Source organism: Macrobrachium rosenbergii, unplaced genomic scaffold (genome assembly GCF_040412425.1).
Source record: "Macrobrachium rosenbergii isolate ZJJX-2024 unplaced genomic scaffold, ASM4041242v1 13908, whole genome shotgun sequence".
Lineage (NCBI taxonomy): Eukaryota > Metazoa > Arthropoda > Malacostraca > Decapoda > Palaemonidae > Macrobrachium > Macrobrachium rosenbergii.
The window spans coordinates 5,408,907-5,429,701 of record NW_027100725.1 but is presented as its reverse complement, the minus strand read 5'-3'; the positions used below and the strand labels follow the sequence as shown (position 1 = coordinate 5,429,701).

Here is a 20,795-nt window from a genome sequence, read left to right as displayed (position 1 = left end):
CGATGACCATGGGCTCTTAGATGTCACAAAAAGGGGATGTCTTTAAGATGAGGCAGCAAATGCTGTTTCTCCAAGAATCCAGAGATTGTGCAAATGGAGGGCAGGAAGGGCTTACTACTTCCCACTTGTCACAGGTAGGAAGGGCTTAGCGACTACTCCTCTACGCAAGCAGGAAGGGCTGACTGCTTCTCTTCATTTCGGGCATGACAAGATTTTATGGAGAAGAGTAAGGGTCGTCTGGAGGGGATACTCCCTTCGTAACCTTGCTTTGTCCGACCTCTGAGTGCCATCTCTGTCTCTGTCTGTCTGTATCTCTGTCTTGGGAAGTCTCTTCTGGAAGCTTATATACCACCGTATGGGCGGAGCTAATGACAACAGACAATCGTCGTTCCCATATAAGGAGTTTTTTGGTTTTCTGCACAATGATTGGTTCCTAATAACTGCCCTTTCTGGTCACACCATAGAAGGTTCCAGATCAAATTTTCTGATGCAATGTGGATCGAATATTGTGTCATGTTACAAAGGCATGGCATGAGATACCATGTGGTGTCGTTTCCACAAGAAAGGGTTTTCATTGAATCGCTAATTGTCCACAATGCATTCACAACAGTAACTGACTGGTAAGCAAACACAGGACAGGACGCAGTCACGTCTTGGAAAAGAGATATTTCTATTTCAATATATTTCATCATTATTGCATCTACCCATGACACCTCTATAGACAACAGGTTCTTTCGATATCTTAGATATGGTAAGAATCTTTCCGTAGCTGCTATTCGAGGACATAGATCCATGCTTTTCTCAGTTGTGTGTCATTTGCAATTGGATATTTCTAATGATCCAGACCTTGAGGAGGTGTTGAGATCATTTGAGATTGAAGTATCAAGAATTCAGCATTAATCTCTTTCATGGAACTTGGATGTAGTTTTAACTTTTTTATCTGCAGATCCATTTGAGCCCTTGGAATCTGCTTCTTTGAAGTTTCTGACCATGAAGACACTTTTTGGTAGCACTTGCAACAGAAAAAAGAGTAAGAGAGTTACAAGCATTCTCCAATAAGGTAGGCTTATGTAAAGGAGATGCCCTTTTATCATTTGTGCCTTTGTTCAGGCTAAGAATGATATCAAGGCTAAACTACTAGCGAGAACAGTAAGGATTCCAAATTTAATCTCTTTGGTGGGGAATGAAGAAGAGGCTTTGCTTTGTCCTGTTAGAGCAATTAAAATTTATTTTATATAGATTAAAGCCTGTTAGGGGCAGAGTTAATAATTTATTTTGTGGGGTTAGAAAACCTAACACACTTTTATCTAAGAATGTGATTTTTTTTTTTTTAAGCATTTAATAAGACTAGCGCATGAAAAACTAAATCCAGATCTCTTACCTTTATTGAAGGTAAATATTCATAGTGTAAGAGCGGTTGCTATGGCTTTTAGTTTTTTGAAGAATTTGTCTCATGAGGATGTAATTAATGCAGCACAGTAGAAGTGCAGTTCGGTTTTGCTGCTCATTATCTTGAAGATGTAGAAATTGCATTCGAAAATTGTAAATCCCTTAGCCCTTCAGTAATAGCAGGTAAAGTTTCTTCCTGAATCGAAAGAAACAGCAATCTTTTAGGCTCTTTATTTTGATCCCAGGTGTTGGTTTTCTGGGGAGCATGAAAGTACATTTGTTGCACAGTAGCGTACCTTTGTATCATAGGTATTTATTTGTAGTTGCCTGTTGTTTTTTGGAATTCCAGACCATTCCATTTCTGTTTACTCTGGCTGAAGACGAAGTGGTTTTCTCTGCAAGGCTGCTCTTGGCTGTGCACACACGTGAGAGCCTCGCACCCTGAATGGAATCCACCTTCTGGCAGCAATATTATCCAGGAAGGATTCCAGATCAGGGAAGAATGTTTTGGGTTTCATACAAGAGGCTCTCAGCTCACTTGGCTGAGCGGAATTAGTCTAGCTGCACTACCCAACATCCTTTTTCTCAATGTAGGATTTAGCTAACTTTAACAGTAGGTAAGAGTCATCCCCAATAATATAAATTTTCATAATGAAACTTATTATTTGGATACTTACTACTGTTAAAGTAGACCTCACCCAGCCTCACCACACTTAGTGGGCTGTCAAGGAGAATTCTGACTAAAGCTAAAACATTCCAATACACCTGGTGGAGAACAGGTGAACTTGACAGTCTTCTGGGTCAGCCAAGCGATCTTCTTTTGTTTGAATGCCAACTCTATCGGGGGGGGAGATATAAGCTAACTTTAATAGTAGGTAAGTATCCAAATAATAAATTTTATTATGGAAATTTGTATACTCTCAGTTTCCCTTTCAGCGCTGAATGATCTCATAAGTCCCAGCACCTGGCGTTTAGCCTAAATTGTATGTATGTATGTATATACTATACAAATAGTAAATTGAATATCAAAGGCTATTAGTTATTTACAAAATGTAAACCGAATGCTTTAGTTTATTATAATATCAGTTGTAATATTTCATGTTTCTTGATTTAAATATTGTTTTATTTCTTCGCAGACAAAAACAAGAAAAACCCAAGCCTGCCGTGGCAAGTGATGCTGCAGGCGGAGCAACAGTTGGCATCACAGGAGGAGCGACAGGTGGCGCCACTGGTGGGGAGCCAAGAAGACCCGCAAACCAAAGCCTGATACCAAGAAGGCAGGTGGGGCCTCGGCTGGTACCACCAAAGCTGGCAAGCCAGCAAGTGTTGCTAAACCAGGAGCCAAGAAGGTCAAAGGTCCCGCTGGAGCAAAGAAAGAAGGAGCCAAGAAGGCTGGAGCCAAGAAGGCTGGAGCCCCAGGTACCAGCAAGAAGGGAGCACCTGGGGCCAAGAAGCATGCGAGAAAGAAGGGCACTCCTGCTGGTAAGAAGAGAGCACCTGAGGCCAAGAAGGATGCTGGAAAGAAGGGAGCTCTTGCTGGTAAGAAGGAAGCACCGGGAGCCAAGAAGGATGCAAGAAAGAAGAGGGCTGCATCTGGCAAGAATCAGCTGACCAAGGGAGGCAAGAAGTTGGATGCCAAGAAGCTGAGCATGGCCACCTCAAAGGGCAAGAAACTTGCAAAGTCAAGGGAGGAAAGAAGGGCCCTGCCAAGAAGGCTGCAAAGACTTCATTGCAGGTAATTGCCCCTGAAGAATTTAAATTGTTCTAGTAAGGGGGTTAGTGCCATTTGTGTGCCTCATACAGTGCACTGTAGTCTTTACTTAACAAGGCTCTTTGCAATGTCTCTTCAGCCCCTATCTGCAACTCTTTTCATTCCTTTTCTTGTACCTCTTTCTTTCATCTTACTTTCCCCAAACCTCTCCTAACATTGTTTCATAGTGCAACTGCTTTGAGCTTTTCCTCCTTTAACACCTTTGAGTAAACCTTTTTACTCTCAGTTTCCCTTTCAGCACAGAATGATCTCAGAGTTCCCAGTGCTTGCCTTTAGCCTAAATTTTATATTTCATTCCATTCAATTATTTTGACTTACATTTCCTGACTATAGAAAAATCCACCTTTCAAACCTTTTTACTACTCTGTTTCCCCTTCAGCGATGAATGACCCCATCGGTCCCAGTGCGTAGTCTCTGGCTGAAGTTGTATATTCCATTCCATTCCATTCCATTAAGTTGACTGTTAAGTTTTCTGACTATATAAAAAGTCCAGTTGTCTGATTGTCCTACATAATAATAGTATTCTTTTATTGTCGAGTAATTCTTTCCTTTTGTTTCCAGGTTGTAAAGGGATGTATGGGCATTAGAGTAAGGAAGATCAGGATTTTTGCCAGATTCTGCTGCCCCAAGACCTTGAGACTTCCAAGAACCCCAATATCCTTGCTTCTCAAGACCAAGAAAGAGCAAGTAAGTCTTTGAGTTTAGCCTTCATAGTTTCACCTCATGAGGTTGAAGTTTCGATTACCTTGACAGAATATGAATTGGTAATGTTTTCAAGGGTAAGTCAGTGTGAATTTAGTATGTTTACAAGAAATTGCTGCTAAGAATTCACCCTCCAAGCACAATGTGGTTCTCAGAGGGGGCTAGTGTACCTCAAGTGGTGTGCTGTACGCATTACTTTAAGGTTCGTTGCAGCATCCCTTCGGGCCCTAGCTGTTGCACCCACTTTTCAACCTTTTACTTGATCTATGTTCCCACTTCTTTATTCCATCTCACTTTCCAACTACTCCAACTCCCTCTTTTCACCTCAAGCACCGATTGGCTGAAAGTGCTCCAGTGTTTGGCCTGATAGCCAAATTTTCGTTAAATGATTAATCATAATATGGTTTTTTTGAGATGTATCAGAGGAGAATTGTAAGAGTCGACAGGCATACCTTCAAGGAGGCTTAAACATATTTTGAAACTTCATCCTTCTCATTGTTCCCATTAATATTAAATGGTATATCCATATTACAACCTGGTTAAATAATGGCTGATTGAGTGTATTTATTTATTGATGTTTGGTCCAAGTTTGCAGCAGATTGGGAAGTTGAAGAAGGAATCAATAAACAGGAGAATTAAATGGATTTTAAAGAACAGAGTCAGCACAGTATATATTAAATATGATGTCACTAGACTACCAGCTGTTGCCTTTGTAAGTCTTAAGGATATATTCCTGAGGATTTCTTTAGAAAACAGGTGAAAGTTTGTGTTTATTATCATTATTATTGCTTTTATTATTATTATTATTATTATTATTATTATTATTATTATTATTTTTTTTTTTTTTTTTTTTAGGGGTCTATCAGTCATCCTATTCAACTGGGTGGATTTTATAGTGTGGTGTTCCGGGTTGCATTCTGCCTCCTTAGGAGTCCATCACTTTTCTCACTATGTGCGCTGTTTCTAGTAGCACACTTTTCTGCATGAGTTCTGGAGCTACTTCAGCATCTAGTTGTTCCAGATTCCTTTTCAGTGATCTTGGGATCGTGCCTAGTGTCCCCATGATTGTGGGTACAATTTCCACTTGCATATTCCATATCCTTATTTTGATTTTCAGGTCTGGATACTTATCAATTTTTTCTCTTTCTTTCTCATCTACTCTGGTGTCCCATGGTATTGCGACATCAATGAGTGATACTTTCTTATTGATTTTGTCAATCAGCGTCACGTCTGGTCTATTGGCACGTATCACCTTATCTGCTTGGATGCCATAGTCCCAGAGGATCTTTGCCCGATCATTTTCTATCACTCCCTCAGGTTGGTGTTCGTACCACCTATTACTGCAAGCTAGCTGGTGTTTCTTGCACAGGCTCCAGTGGAGGGCTTTTGCTACTGAATCTTGCCTCTTTTTGTACTGGTTCTGTGCAAGCACCGGACATTTACTTGCTATGTGGATTATGGTCCCGTCTTTCATATTGCACTTCCTGCATATAGGTGAGGTGTTATTTCCATCTACTGTTCTCTGGACATATCTGGTTCTTAGGGCCTGATCTTATGCCACTGTTAGCATTCCTTCTGTTTCCTTCTTGAGTTCTACCCTCTATAGCCATTGCCATGTTTCATCGCTGGCCAGTTCTTTTGTCTGTCTCATGTAATGTCTGTGCATTGGTTTGTTGTGCCATTCCTCTGTTCTGTTTTTCAATCTCCTGTCTCTGTATATTTCTGGGTCTTCGTGCACTTTTATCAGTCCTTCTTCCCATGCACTCCTTAGCCACTTGTCTTCACTGGTTTTGAGATATTGCCCCAGTACTCTGCTGTTGATGTTGACGCAGCCCTCTGTGCTTAGTAGCCCTCTCCCCCCTTCCTTTCGTGTTATGTATAGTCTGTCTGTATTTGCCCTTGGGTGTAGTGCTTTGTATATTGTCATGTGTTTTCTAGTTTTGTGGTCTATGCTGCAGAGTTCAGCCTTCGTCCACTCACTACTCCTGTGCTGCATCTGATTACTGGTACTGCCCATGTGTTTATGGCTTTCATCATGTTTCTGGCGTTGAATTTTGACTTCAGTATCACCTTAAGTCTCTGCATATATTCTTTCCTGATCGTGTCCTTCATCTCTTGGTGTTTTCTATCCTCTCCTATTATTCCCAGGTATTTGTATCCTGCCTCATCAATGTGTTTGATGCTCTTCCCATCTGGTAGCTTTATCCCTTCAGTCCTTGTTACTCTGCCTTTTTGTATGTTGATCAAGGCACATTTTCTATTCCAAACTCCATCCTGATGTCCCAAGATACAATCCTTACAGTCTGAATTAGGGTATCTATTTCCTTGATGCTCTTACCACACAGTTTGATGTCATCCATGAACATCAGATGGTTAATTCTGTTGCCTCCTTTCTTGAGTTGGTACCCAGCATCCATCTTCTGCAGTACTTTTGTCATGGGAATCATGGCTACTACGAAGAGTAGTGGGGACAGTGAGTCACCTTGAAAGATCCCTCTCCTGATGTTAACCTCTGCTAGTCCTATCCCAGAGCTTTTAAGTACAGTACTGTATTCCAGTTGCGCATTGTATTTTTAAGGAAGCTGATGGTGTTTTCCTCTGCCCCATATATTTTCAGGCTTTCTATTAGCCACGTGTACGGTATTGATGTCGAAGCTTTCTTGTGGTCAATCCATGCCATGCATAGGTTGGTTCTCCTTCTCTTACTATTCTTCATTACTATTTTGTCTATTAGGAGCTGGTCTTATGTGCCCCTACACTTCCTTCTGCAGCCTTTCTGTTGGTGGGGAATGGTGTTTGTATCCTCTAGGTGGTTGTATAGCCTTTCACTGATAATGCCTGTTAGTAACTTCCACATTATTGGTAGGCAGGTGATAGGCCGGTAGTTACTTGCTATATTTCCCTTGCTCTTGTCTTTCTGTACTAAGGATGTTCTCCCTGTGGTCATCCATTTGGGCGTATGGTGGTTTGTGATACAATGCTGGAGTTGTTCTGCTGTTTGTGGGTGCAGGGCCTTGAAGTTTTTGAGCCAGTATCCATGGACTTCATCGGGACCTGGGCTTTCCAGTTGGGCATTTTCTTTAGTTGGTGTTTGACTGTGTCTGTCGTGATTTCAGTGGATCTTTGTTTTATTCTCCCCATTTCTTCTGCCTTGATTTCCTGGAGCCATGTTGCATGTTTGTTGTGTGATACCGGATTGTTCCATATGTTTTCCCAGAGTCTCTTACTTGGTTCAGCTTCAGGAATTTCCTGGTGGTTGCCTTCCCCCTCTTAGTTGGCTGTATAGTCTTTTCTGGTTGGTTCCGAAGAGTTTGTTCTGTTGGTATCCTTTATTCCTATTCATATACCATTGGATCTTATGTGCTTTGGCTTTAAGCCTTTGTTTTATATCTTCTATTGTGTTGTTTGTTTTATATCTTCTATTGTGTTTAGTCCCTTCTCTGTACTTTGTTTTTCTTATTCAGTTCCTCTCTTGTTTTCTTGCTTATTAGTCTCTTTTCTGCCATCTCGTGCAGTTTACTGAAGTCAGATCTCATTACCATGATTTGTTTTTCCACCCACCTTTTCCAAGTCGGTTGCTGTTTTGGTTTCTGTTGGGTTGGTTGTGATGGTAGTTTGGTGTTTGTATCCCCATGAGGTCCACTACTAGTCTTGCTCCTGCATATGCCAAGTTATTTGTTTCTGTGATACTGGTGGTGTGGATTAGTCTCATTACAGTATTTCATTAACTTCACTCGTTTTTTCCCTTAGTTTCTTTGTGTTGTAGGCTTTCATGGAGGGGATCTTTGTTCTTTCTGTATCTGGCTTCATTCATTGTCTGATGTTTTCCACCCATTCTGACCTCTCTGTTACATCTTTGGTGTTTCCTCATGTGTCATTGTTTGGTAGCTCATCATTCCTGACGTTTTCTGCATCAACGTCTCTTAGTTCATCTTCTTGTCCTTCGTTGCTGGGTGTTATTTCTCTTTCCAGTTCGTCTCTTTCTGTTGTGGAGAGTCAGTTCTTTTTCTTTATGTTCCTTACTTGGTCTGCCAGCCCCTGTGCTGTTTTAGGGGTGTTATTTCTCTCATTCCAGATGTTGACCAGTCTTCTGTATCCTCTTTCTGCCAGGTTGCTTTTGATGTAGCAGATCTTTGGAGACTGTGGGAAACTCCGACTTTGGATCTCTTCGCAACTTTCAAAAGCCATTGTCTATCTCTTTTTTGTTCGCCAGTTCCAGACCCCTTAGCTTGGGCGACGGATGCCATGTTGCAGGACTGGTCAAACAAAGACCATTCGGGATGATACGAGAAGTCCTGAACAAGTTTCGTTCACACCAAAATGTGTCGATGACACTAATAGCCCCATTCTGGCCTCTTAAGGGAATGGTTCCCGGATCTTCTGGATATGTTGGTAGACTTTCCAAGGCTTCTACTACAAAAATGCGGTCTGCTCAGACAACCCCACTTAAGACAGTTCCATCAGGGGTTGTCAAATTTAGTGCTGACTGGTTACAGACTGTCAAGAAATTACTCAGAGCTAAGGGATTTTCAAAGGCAGTTGCAGATTCTGTTGCAAGATGCAGATGTCAGTCATCCGCCAACGTCTACCAACATAAGTGGTCCATATTCTGTACTTGGTGCAGAAGTAATGGCATCTCGTCTACTAAGATGTCTTTAACGGAAATCATTGAATTTTTGTTGTATCTGAGGACCACCAGAGGTTTGTCCTTGTCTACAATTAAAGGTTACAGGTCCATGCTTAGCTCTATGTTCCGACACAGGGGCCTGGACCTCTCTGCCAACCAGGATATTTCCGATCTTATTAGATCATTTGATACGTGTAAGACAAGATTCACAACCAGTCTCTTGGAACCTAGATGTGATTCTAAAATGGCTCTCTAGCCCTGCTTTTGAACCTCTTAATTCCACATCCCTTAGGAATCTTACAAAGAAGACCCTCTTCCTGGTAGCCTTAGCCACTGACAAGAGAGTCAGATTTGCTCAGGGAGATGGGGGTTTGCTCCTATATGCTTGGGTTTCTTGCAAAAAACCAGACTCTGTCTAAACATTGGCCTCGTTCTTTTGGTATAAAGAATTTCAGTGGAAGTGCTTGGTGTGGAGGATGAAGAGAGAGTGCTTTGTCCAGTAAGGGCTTTGAAGTTTTACCTGCCTAGGACTAAGAGAATAAGGAGACCTGCCAGCAACCTATGGTGTTTGGTCAAAATCCCTTTGCAACCCCTTACAAAGAATCCCTTTTCTTTCTTTCGAAGGGATTGCATTCGTGAAGCGCATTCTCAGATTAAAGAGCTTCTTCCTATTCTAAAAGTTAGAGCTCATGATATTAGAGCTGTGGCTACTTCGTTAGCTTTTAGGCGCAATCTCTCCTTCTCTTCCATTCTCCAAATGATTGGAAATGCAAGTCAGTGTCTGCTTCCCGTTACTTAAGAGCAGAAATTGTTTTTAATAATTGCAGTACCCAAGGTCCGTTATTGGTGGCTGGTGTGGTATTGGGGGAGGAAGGGTAGGAAATGCCCCTTCCAACCTAATTCTCTTTGCCTTGACATAGGTTGTTGAGTCTTTGGGGAGTCTGGGGGTACTGTTTGCTTGGATACCCACCAGTTTTTTTTTTTATGGATGTGTGATGGTGTTTTTATTTTTTGGTGTAGGTAATAGTGTCTGGTTGTCTTTTTTGATGGTACTGCACCTGGGCAGGGGCAAATTTATATGCTTCATTAGCGATTGGAATGGTCCTTTGCTTAAAACTCCCATTTATTTAGCAGGCAACTCTTGGCTATACTGCTGAGCATCAACCAGAGGCAGTATCTTCCTGCAACAGCTCTCTTAACAGGTAAGGAAACAACAAGCATTGTATCAATGCTAGCAAATTTTCTATTCTCAAATTCATTACATTTACTAATGTTTTGGGGTAGAAGATGTCCATGCATCCCACCTTCTGTCAATGTGGGAATCAGCTATGTAATTACAGTACTTGGTAAATTACTTGTATAAAAATGACATTTTTATAATAAAATAAAGTTTGTTCATGAGACTTACCTGTCAGATATATATATAGCTGTATTCTCCGAATCCGACAGAATTTCAAAAAACTGAAGTGGCACTGAGTTGTTCCTGGCCCAAAGTGGTGGTTAGTACACCATTCCCCACCGCTGGGAGGCTGGAACTAGTTAGAAAGTAAATTCCCATTTTCTATTCAGAGTTTTTTCTCTGTCGCCGGTACTGTCAACATCTGTTTTCAGTACCTCCGTCTTTGGATTTCATAAACTAGGTTATTTCCACTAAGTATTCTCTTTGACTTTTGGTTTTTGACTTTGGATTGTGGATTTACGCTTTTGTGGACTGTTTTTAGATTTGTTTTGATTACTCTTTGATGATGTCTGGCTCTAGTTCTGCTAGCTTTAGAGTATGTTGTGTGAATGATTTTTTTGGTGAGGTTGGATCTTTGGCTTGGCAGATCCTGTGGACTGTTTTTTTGAGGTGTAGGGGCATGTTTTTTGATTAATGATCGTCTGCAAGGAGTGTTGAGACTTTGTCGGATGCAAGCTGGAAGGTTAATGATTCCTATGTACGCAAGTTGGAGTGTGATAGGATCAGGAGGTCTTCCTCCAGGAGTGCTTTAAGAGTCAGGGTATTAATTCCTCTCCTGATAAGGAATTGTAGACATAGTATCACCTATCCCTGTGGTTTTGCCTTCTTATGGCCCTAAGGTTGTGTCTGCGGAGGGTATGGCCCTGACGGAGATTATGAACACCATCCGTGACTCTGGAATAACATTGACATCTCCTTCAAAGTGCAGTGGTTTCAGTGATCCCCTTCAGTGTTGTGGAGGGTCATCAGAAATGGCCAATAACGAGATCCTAGGCCTGGACCTCTGTCGGACTCCCAGGACTCAGGGAGAGTGATAGGCATTTGTCAGTGTCCGCAAGTGGACGGGGCTTCCCACCGATCTGGCTCCCCTGCTCGGCAGGACCTGTTGTCGCTTCCCAGGCTGCCAGGACCAGTGGAGGAGGCGGCGAAAACGTATCCTGAAGGACTGTTAGAGCATCCCCCGAGGCGTCCTCCCGCGCAGACCCTGTGGAGCTCGGAAGGCTGCCTTGGCTGAAGAGAAGGCATCCCAGAGAGGAGGTGTTTTTCTGCTTCTGACGTCCTTCTTTCTCAAGGCGTTGTTTCACCGTCATCTGGGTTCGGCTGACGCTTTCCCGCCTCAGAAGAGGACCAGGACGTCTTCAGAGGAGGACGTTTTTGAGCGCCCCAGTCGCTCCAGGGAGAGAGCTCCGGTTAGCTCGTGAGGAGGAAGATCCCCGTCGCCCTCGCCAGGAGTCTTCTCACTGGATCAGCTCTTCCCCGAGAAGAGATTTTCCTCCAAGAGAATTCTGCGGGACATGCAGCTCAGTTGGCTTCTTTCTTGCTGAGAGGGAAGCAGATTCTTCTTGTAGGAAGGACTCGAGGCTGCCTGTTAAGAGGTCCAGAAAGTCACCCTCTCCAGCGATGCTTTTCGCTCTCCGTCACCTCCTTCGTCTCAGCAACCTCCTTTTCTTCCCTGTCGCACTCACTGCTCGCTGGATCGCCATTGTGACGTTCGTCAGGCGCAGCGTGACGCGCCCGCAGCGCAGCTACCCTGGACGCTCAGACGCTAGCTGCTCGACAGGGCGCTCTTCGCTGACGTGCAGGACGCTCGGCTGGACGCCTGGATGGACTCCCAGCAAGCACTTTTCTCCTGCCAGGCGCTCTTTGGTTGCTAGGTGACGCTTCAGAGCAATCAAAGCTCTGCGGGAAGAGAAGAGCCCCTCTCCGTGTTGGCCAGTCTGGCAGCAGGCCTTCGTTCTCCCAGGTCTTGGGAGACTCTCAAGCTTCTCCCATTGAAGAGGAGAAGTCTCTGGCCTTCGGAGCCTGCAGACCTTGAGCAACCTCCTGTTTCTTCCTCGTCTACCAACTACCAGGTGTTATCTCGGTCTTCTCAAGAGACTTGTTTGCTTTGATTGGTTCAAAGTTTGGAGACTCTCTTAGTCTCCCCTCCTTCTCCTTCGCAGTTAGCTTCAAGTCCAAGACGAGGAGAGCGCCGGGGTTTGTTAAGATGACTTCATCTCTGGCTATGAAGAAGGCCTTCAAGAAGGTTAACACCTGGATGGAGGAAAAGAAGGAAGCAGGCAAGACTTCTTTTGCCCTGCCTCCCTTCAAGCTTAGCGGCAAGGCAGGTATGTGGTACGAGACCGGAGAGGACATCGGCTCAAGAGTTGGGTCTCCCCTCATCGTCCCAGGGAGATTTCGCCAGCTTAGTGGATGCACCCAGAAGGTCCCTCCTGTCTGCAGCCAAGGTGTCTTGGACTATGTGGAGACGGATCACCATTTGAAGGGACTTTTCAACCATGGAGGTCTTCAATTTCCTGGACTGGTGTTTGGGAGCTTTGGATGTCAAGCTTAGAAGTCCCGAATTCGATCAGCCTGGGGAGCTGTCCAGCATTTTGAACTGCATGGACAAGGCAGTCAGGGATGGCTCAGAGGAACTGGCTTCCCTTGTTTGGAGCTGGGCCTCTTGAAGAAGAGGGCCTTTTATTGCTCCTTTCACTGCAAAGTCAGTTTCTCCTCTCCAGAGGGCAGAATTGCTGTTTGCCCGCTGTTGTCCCATCTTTTCCCCAGTCTTTAATCAAGGATCTCGCCGCTAGCCTGAAGGAGAAGGCCACCCAAGACCTCTTGGCCCAGTCTTCCAAGACGACCCGGCAGTCCCTTTTCGTCGGAGAAGGTACCCTTGTCAGACCTCCAAGAAGAAGAAGCCCTTTCTTCAGGAGCTTCTTCCTCGAGATCGTCTCCCGAGGAAGAGGTTTTCCAGAGGCGGAGCCCACCTAAACCTAGGGGCAGAAGTGATTTTCAGTCCTCCAGACACCTGTAGGAGCCAGGCTTCTTTGAGTTTTGCTGGAGCCTGGGAGAGAAAGAGGGCGGACACCTGGTCCCCTCTAGTTTTAAAGAGAGGATATCAAGATCCCCTTTCTTGGACGCCACCTCTGTGACAACAACTGCCCAAGGATCTGTCAGCCTCCTACCATCAAGAGAAGCAACAGATCCTTTTCGAGCTTTTAGAAGCAAATGCTGGAGAAAAAGAGCTGTGGAGCAAGTCCTGGAGCTGGACTCCCCAGGTTTTTACAACCGACTGTTCCTAGTTCCGAAAGCAGTCGGGAGGATGGAGACCAGTCCTAGATGTCAGCAGACTGAACCGCTTCGTGGTGAAGGAAAAGTTCACGATGGAGACGTCCCAGTCTGTTCTAGGAGCATTAAGACCAGGAGATTGGATGGTCTCTCTGGACCTTACAGGACGCATATTTTCATGTCCCCATTCATCCCCTTCAAGGAAATACCTGAGGTTTGTACTAGGGGAAGAGTGTTCCAATTCAGAGCTCTTTGCTTCGGGCTAAGCACAGCCCCCATGGTCTCCACGATCATTTTGAGGAATGTGGCGAGATGGCTTCATCTGGCGGGTAAGGATCTCGCTTTATCTGGACGATTGGCTCATCCGAGCCTCTTCACAGTCAAAGATCTTTGTCTGGAGGACCTGAAATCGACTTTGGAGTTGACCCAGTCCCTAGGACTTCTAGTGAACGAAGAAAAGTCCCATCTGATCCCGCGCAGTCCATTGTCTATCTGGGGATTCAGATGGATTTCAGGATTTTTCAAGCTTTTCCATCCCAGGAACGTCAGCAGCAATGCTTAGAAAAGTCTCATGCCTTCCTAGGGAAAGAAACATGCTCGGTGAGGGAATGGATGAGTTTGCTGGGGACCATTTCCTCGCTGGAGACAGTTTGTTTCCTGGGAAGACTTCATCTCAGACCCCTCCAGTTTTTCCTGGTGGAAAACTGGAGACAAGGAGGATCTAGAGGAGTCAGCGTTATTCCAGATCTCTCCGTTGTAAAGAATCACCTGAGGTGGTGGTTCGACCCTCAGAGGTTGGCAGAAGGGGTTTCTTCAGCCTTCAGAGCCCCGACCTAGTGTTGTTTTCAGACGCTCCCAGGGAGGGATGGGGAGCAACACTAGGAGGGGAGGAAGTGTCAGGCACCTGGAGAGGGGAACAGGTGTCCTGGCACATCAATCTCAAGGAACTTCCGTGGGCATCCTGCTGGCCCTCAAATTCTTTGAGAGCCAAGTGTCACAGGATCAGTGGTACAAGTAAACTAGGACAACACCACAGCCCTGGCATACCTCAAGAAACAGGGAGGAACTCATTCCGGTCCCTGTTTACGAAACAGCAAGGAGATGTTGTTTGGGCCCGGAGGGAGAGGGGATCACGACTCCTCACCAGGTTTGTGGCAGGGTGGAGGAATGTGAGGGCGGATCTTCTCAGTCGGCAAAGAACAACTTCTACCGACCGAGTGGACCCTTCACGAGGAGGTGTGTCAGGAGCTGTGGAGGTTTTGGGAAGGCGTCCTTGGTGGATCTCTTCGACTCATGTCCAGGACAAAAGGCTTGAGAACTACTGCTCTCCCGATCTCAGATCCAGGAGCAGTAGCAGTAGATGCCCTCCTCTGGGACTGGAAGGGAATGGATCGGATACGCTTTTCCTCCATTCAAGATTCTGGGGAGGTAATCAGAAAGTTCGCTATTTCAGAAGGGCACAGAATGACGTTGATCGCCCCCTTTTGGCCAGTGGCAGAATGGTTCACAGAGGTCTGGAATTCCTGGTGGACTTCCCAGGACGCTTCCCACTGAGAGTAGATCTTCTCAGACAGCCCCATTTTGACAGGTACCACAAAAACCTCCCGCTCTGAATCTAACTGCATTCAGACTATCAAGGACTGGCAGAGCGAGGGTTTTTGAGAGCAGGCTGCAAAGGCTATTGCCAGCGCCAGGAGACCCTCCTCCAATGTGCGTATACCAGTCTAAGTGGGGTTTTTCAGGAAGATGGTGCAGAAGCAAGGGGACATCCTCAACCACGACCTCTGTGACAGAGATAGCAGATTTCCTGCTTCATCTTGAGGGAGAAGGAAAAGCTGGCTGTCTCCGACAATTAAAGGCTACAGAAGTATGCTGTCGGCAGTCTTCAGACACAGAGGTCTGAAGATTTAGGACAACAAGATCTTCACGATCTCTTGAGATCCTTTGAGACTGTTAAGTACCTCAAGCCCAGGACGCCTTCCTGGAATTTGGATGTTGTTCTAAAGTTTTTAATGTCAGAACATTTGAACCTCTTTCTTTGGCATCTCTTCAAGAATGTGACAAGGAAGGCTATTTTCCTAACTGCTCTGGCTTCTGCTAAGAGAGTTAGTGAAGTTCAAGCTTCAGCAAGCATTATTGGCTTTAGAGGGCTCATGCCGTATTTGCTCCTAAGCCCTATGTTCCTTGCAAAGAATGAAAATCCTTCAAACCTTGGCCCAAGAGTCCTTTGAGATGAAAGGTCTGACAGAAATTCTTGGGCAAGAGTCAGAGAGAGTCCTGTGTCCTGTCAGGGCTCTCAAATTCTACCTAGACAAGAAGAAACAGCTGGGAGGCCCGTTGGACAGTCTCTGGTGTTCTGTTAGAAGATCCTGACTAGATCCGATGTCCAAGAATGCTCTGGCATTTTTTTAAGAAGTACAATCAAAGAGGCTCATTGTCCTGCCAAGACAGCACATGAGACTTCTGAAAGTCAAGGCTCATGAAGTGAGAGCCATTGCGACATCGGTGGCTTTCAGAAGAACATGTCTCTTAAGGATTGCTTCTGGGTACCACCTTCTGGAGATGCAATTCAGTGTTTGCATCTCATTATTTGAGGATGTGAAGACGACTTATGATAAGACTGCTCTTCTCTCTAGGACCATACGTTTTCTTCGAGACGCAATGTTGGGGGCAGAGAGCAAACTCATCCTATCCTTTAGAGGTTAGTTGATTTTTAATCTTGTTTTTGTGTTTTTGGTTGTTGGGTTGGTGTTGGAGGTGGACGTCCCAGTCGTTAGCACTATGTTAGGTTTAATGTCTTAGACAGGTGGTCAGGTGGTTGGTCGTTGTCCTTTTGCCCTCTCAGTATGGTGATATGATCTAGTCCCATTGTGGTCACGGCCCCGTGGACAGATCATCTAGAACTCACCAGCTATATAGGTCACTACCTTGCTGGAGACTCTAGTAAAGCAGAAGCAGGCTTGGGTGACAGTAACCACAGTCAGCTATGCTAACAGGTAAGGAAGAAGGGCTGTCAAGTACATTTATTTGTTTCCTAAATCCTATTCTGTCTCTTCCCACCTCCAATGGTGGGACTCAGCTATATATATATCTGACAGGTAAGTCTCATGCCCAAACAAAATGATATTTTAATGATAAAATAAAGTTTGTTGTTTACTTACCTGGCAGAGATATTAATCATAGTCCCACCCACCTCCCCTCAGGAGACAGTGGCACTAGAAAATCTGAATAGAAAATGGGAATGGTTGATATTTCCCAGCGGCGGGAATGGGTACTAAACCACCTGGCCACACTGCATGGCAGATATGAGTTTTTGAAATTCTGTCGGATTCGGAGAATACAGCTATATATATATCTGCCAGGTAAGTATGAACAAACTTTATTTTATCATTAAAATATCATTTCTGTACATAATTACCAAGTAATTACAGAATGGGAACCCACCCTCCTCCCCTCACATGGTCATTTAGGCACAAACAAATTGAAGTGCTTTGCTGAGTTGTGCCTCTCCTCCCCCCACAAAAAAGAATCGTTACCACAAATTTTCAAAATTTAGCTGCCGAACTAGTTAGAAAGTAAAGCTATGTAATTATAATAAAATAAAGTTTTATATATAATTATATAAAACTTTATTTTAGTATAAAAATGCCATTTTACAAGTTGATTGTATTTCAAACTTACATTTAAAATTTTGTATTGTTGAATTCATGACATTAAATTATAATCTCTTTCAGGCTTAGCTCCTTCAACATTATCAAATGCCCCATGACCACTCACTGAATCCGCCATGAAGAAGAAGAAGACTGAAGACAACTCCTCCCTCTTAGTATTTATCGCTCACTCTCTAGCGAAAACAAGTACCACATCAAGTCTGCTGTTGGAAAGGTAAGGTCAGCTGAGTGTCTACAAACCCTCACTAAAAGGTAATGCTTGTTTTGAATATGTTTGCGCAGAGTCAGTAGAAGAATTGGGCTGTAGAAGAGTACCTTTAGACCTTGTAAGAGTCAAACCATAGGTTTGCAGTTTAGAAGAATCAATTCAGGCTGTTAAAAATGAGTGTCATGTCGTAGGTTCCTTTCCAAGGTTAATACATGCTGGTAATAGATAAATGAGGCATAAAAAAAAGTAGCTTTAAACCTTGTCATTATCAGACTGTATGCTCACAGTATAAAAAAAATCATTGTTTCACTCTCTAACCCTTGATGAATTTTACTACCAAATTTATCTATTATCAGTAGGCTAACCCTCGTAGGGGGACATGCCATCTGTGCACCTCATGCAGTACACTGCAGGCATTACCTGAGGTCCTTTACAGCATCCCTTCAGCCCCCAGCTGCAACCCCTTTCATTTATTTTATCCTACCTCCGGTCATATTCTATTTCTTCCAACTTACTTTTCACCCTCTCATAGCAATTGTTTCATAGTGCAACTGCAAAAGATTTCCTCCAGTTATGCCTTTAAAACCTTTTTACTCTCGATTTCTCTTTCAGCTCTGAATGACTTTATAGGTCCCAGCGCTTGGCCTTTGGTCTAAATTTTATATTCCATTTCATTCCATTCCATACCTTACCAAAGTGGGTACATGTTGGTAATAGATAAATGAAGTATAAAAAACCAACTTTAGACCTTGTCACTATCAGACTGTACATTCACAATGTAAAATCTTTAAGCCATGCTGAATTCAGTGTCCAAATTTATCTATTAAAAGTGTCAATTTCATCTGTCAAAAGAGGCACCCTGAGTTTATTGTTGTAATGCATAAAACCCTTATCTTTCATGGCACCATTGCATCCTTAATTGTTCTGTGTGTACAAAGACAAAGTAGATTAAGAGTTGACTGACTGTTCCACTTGGACTAATAATGCATCATTTTTCCAGACTAAGGTCTATTCTTACCAGGATTTGAATAGGAAGACACAATCTCAAGACTTTATTGAGGTTCACAATTTTCATTCAAAATACGTTATTGTTTTCATTTCCAGTATATTACTGATAGGATTATTTGTTGAAATTATTTGAAACTTTTTGAGATAATATTAAGGTTTCCAGATTTGTCTTTTGTTTGCTGTGATTATTTTCCATGGTATGAATGGTTTATTTTTCATATTCCAAAGCTGTTTTTGGTGTGAATAGGTTTACTACAGTGAACCCCCCGTATTCGCGGGGGATGCATCCCACACCCCCCGCAAATAGCTAAAATCTGCGAATACTTAAAACCCCTCTAAAACACTTAGAACTGCCCATTTTGACAGTTTAAACACAGAAAAACCCTGTAAAAATGCATATACCTGAGTGTTTTAATAGTTTTATCACAAAAAGTGCATTTATTCATGAAAATTATATGAAAATACAGTAATTAGTGAATATTTCTCAGTGAAAAATACTGTGAATGGGTGAATTTTCCGCGAATAATGGCTAGATATGTTCCACAGAGAAACCCGCGAATCATGTGAACGCGAATACGGGGGCTTTGCTGTATTTTGATGGTATGTTAAAAAAAGGCATTTTGATATAAGTAACTTACCAAGTAACTACATAGCTATTACGTTTCATTTATCGGCAGCTTAAATTTGAAAATTCGCGGTAGCATTCCAATATTTTGGTGTAGGTAACTCCCCCCCACCCACTTTCAGGGAAGGATAGGTACAACACTACTAACGAGCCCAATTCGTTTCTGCTGGTTGACAGCGTAACATGCTTGTTAACTTCAGCTTTCTTTTGACTTAGTATAATTCGCTGGATGATTTTCATCGTTTTTTAGTGAAGTATTCCGTGTCTTGGTAATGATTGCGCTAATTGCATTAGCTTATTGGACTTTTGTTTCACAGGATATGTCTGACTCTAGTTCTGCTGGTAGCAGGTTTTGCAGCAAAGGCTGTAATACCAAACTCACTTCTATCAATTATGACTCTCATACCATTTGTTGTAAATGTAGAGGACAAACTTGCTCTCAAGTCTTTACTGTGATGAATGCAAAGAATGGGATCAGGGGAAATGGAAGCCTTTAACTAGTTACTTAGACAAACTTGAGAAAAACAGACATAGGAGAGCGGCAGCTAAGACCGAAGCTAAAAATTCAGTTAGTCAGGGTTCTCCTGTTTTGCATGCCCTTCCAACTCCTATATCTTTATTTTCCCTGATCAGCAGTCCTCCAACTTTACCTGTGACTCCATTATCCAACTTCCAACCTTCCGAACCCAATGTCATAGCCAGTCTGGAAGCCAGAATGGACTAGAAAATTGGTCTCTTAGCAAACACTGTAGCTCAAATAGGGGCTTCAGTGAGGGGCCTTGTGGATAAGGTTAGTGCCAGTGACGTCAGTGCAAGTGTTGTGTCAGTGGAGGAGGTGGCTACTCATCCCACTGATGCTCCTAGACGAAGGTCCCTGTCAAACTCCCCTAAACCTGGGAGGAGACAAACTGTAAGTCCCAGGGAGGTCGGTGGGGTTTGCCCTCGGGTAGTTGCCCCCTCAAACGAGCCTGTTGCTGTTGTTCAGGATTACCAGGACTCGGCAGACAGCCACTGGAAGGCGTCCATATTGAAGTTCTTGCACTTTCATCGAGTGATGCGGATTCGGGATCCGATGAATCCCAGTGCAAAGCACAGCTTGTGCTTCAAAAGTGCATCCAGGCCATTGAAAAGGCCGATATCCGCGGCCTAGTCCGAATTTCTGATCCCGTGCAAGTGGAACAGAGATCAGGATTTGAGTCCCAAACCTTCATGTAGTTTTTGGGATGATCCATCTAACATGTTGCCTGTAGTGTCTGTGTCAGAGCGTCAGTTTCTGTCACCCAAGCGGATCTCTAAGAAACACGGAGATCGTACTTTAGGATCCAAGGGATCTGGGCATCCAAGAGGACCCAGTTCAGTGGGATCTGGTGGATCCAACTACCTAGTGGTATCAGAAGGATCCAGACATTCAATGGGATCTGAGGGATCCAGGCATCTGTCGCGATCCGAGAGATCCAGTCGTCCAGTGGGATCTGAAGGATCCATTCGTCCAGTGGGATCCGAGGGATCCATTTGTCAAGTGGAATCTATGGGATCCAAGTGTTTAGTGGGATCCAATGGATCCAAACACACAGTGGGATGTAGAGGATCCGATGCACCCTTTGAACCAGTTCAACAAATAGTTGGCGAGCGGTCGTCAGTGAGCGATCACGCCCATTCCAAGTGGGCGACTGGGCATCTGGCACTGCATTCCACTGTTTGTCTGGTTCAGGATCCAGCTTTGGAACCGACTAAACAATGGTCCAGGATTAGCCTTCACCCTACACTTCCCTTTTGAAATATTTCTTGTTTTGCTTCCCAGACTTCTTTTCTCCAGCGATTCTCTTTTTGTCGGGTTCTTCTTTTATGATGAGACAGCCTACAGCAGCTTCTAAGGCTACGTAAGATGGTGCTATCGAAGTCGTCAAAGGAAGCTCTGTCAAGCATTGAGAGCTGGTTGACAGAAAAGAGGAAAAAGGGGAAAGCGGTATTCTGCACTCCTCCTTATCTCTTATCCAAGAGGAGATACTTATCCTATGTGACTGGGGAAGTGCCGTCGTTGGGAGTTACTGCCTCCTCCCAAGGGCCTTTCTTCAGTTTAATTGACTCGTCACGGAGATCCGCCTTCTCCTCTTCCAAGATCTTGTTTATGACTTCTGAACTCGAGCATTTGACTTAGGATATCTTTAAGGTCTTCGAGATCTTAAGTTTTCTTGACTGGACAATAGGCGCCTTAGCAAAGAAAATAGAAGATTGCGCCTCTCTCCAAGCTAACTTCGCTACAGACTGACTGGGAGTGCTC

At 43.9% G+C, this 20,795-nt stretch overlaps 1 protein-coding gene and 1 pseudogene across 1 annotated transcript in view; one reads left to right on the top strand and one right to left on the bottom strand.

Annotated features, from left to right (window-relative positions):
- Positions 1 to 20,795, bottom strand: part of LOC136838021 (cylicin-2-like) — a 249,466-nt gene that overhangs the window by 60,600 nt on the left and 168,071 nt on the right. The gene's annotated exons all lie outside the window — the stretch shown is intronic.
- LOC136838017 (uncharacterized) overlaps positions 48 to 20,795 on the top strand; it is a 38,023-nt pseudogene continuing 17,275 nt past the window's right edge.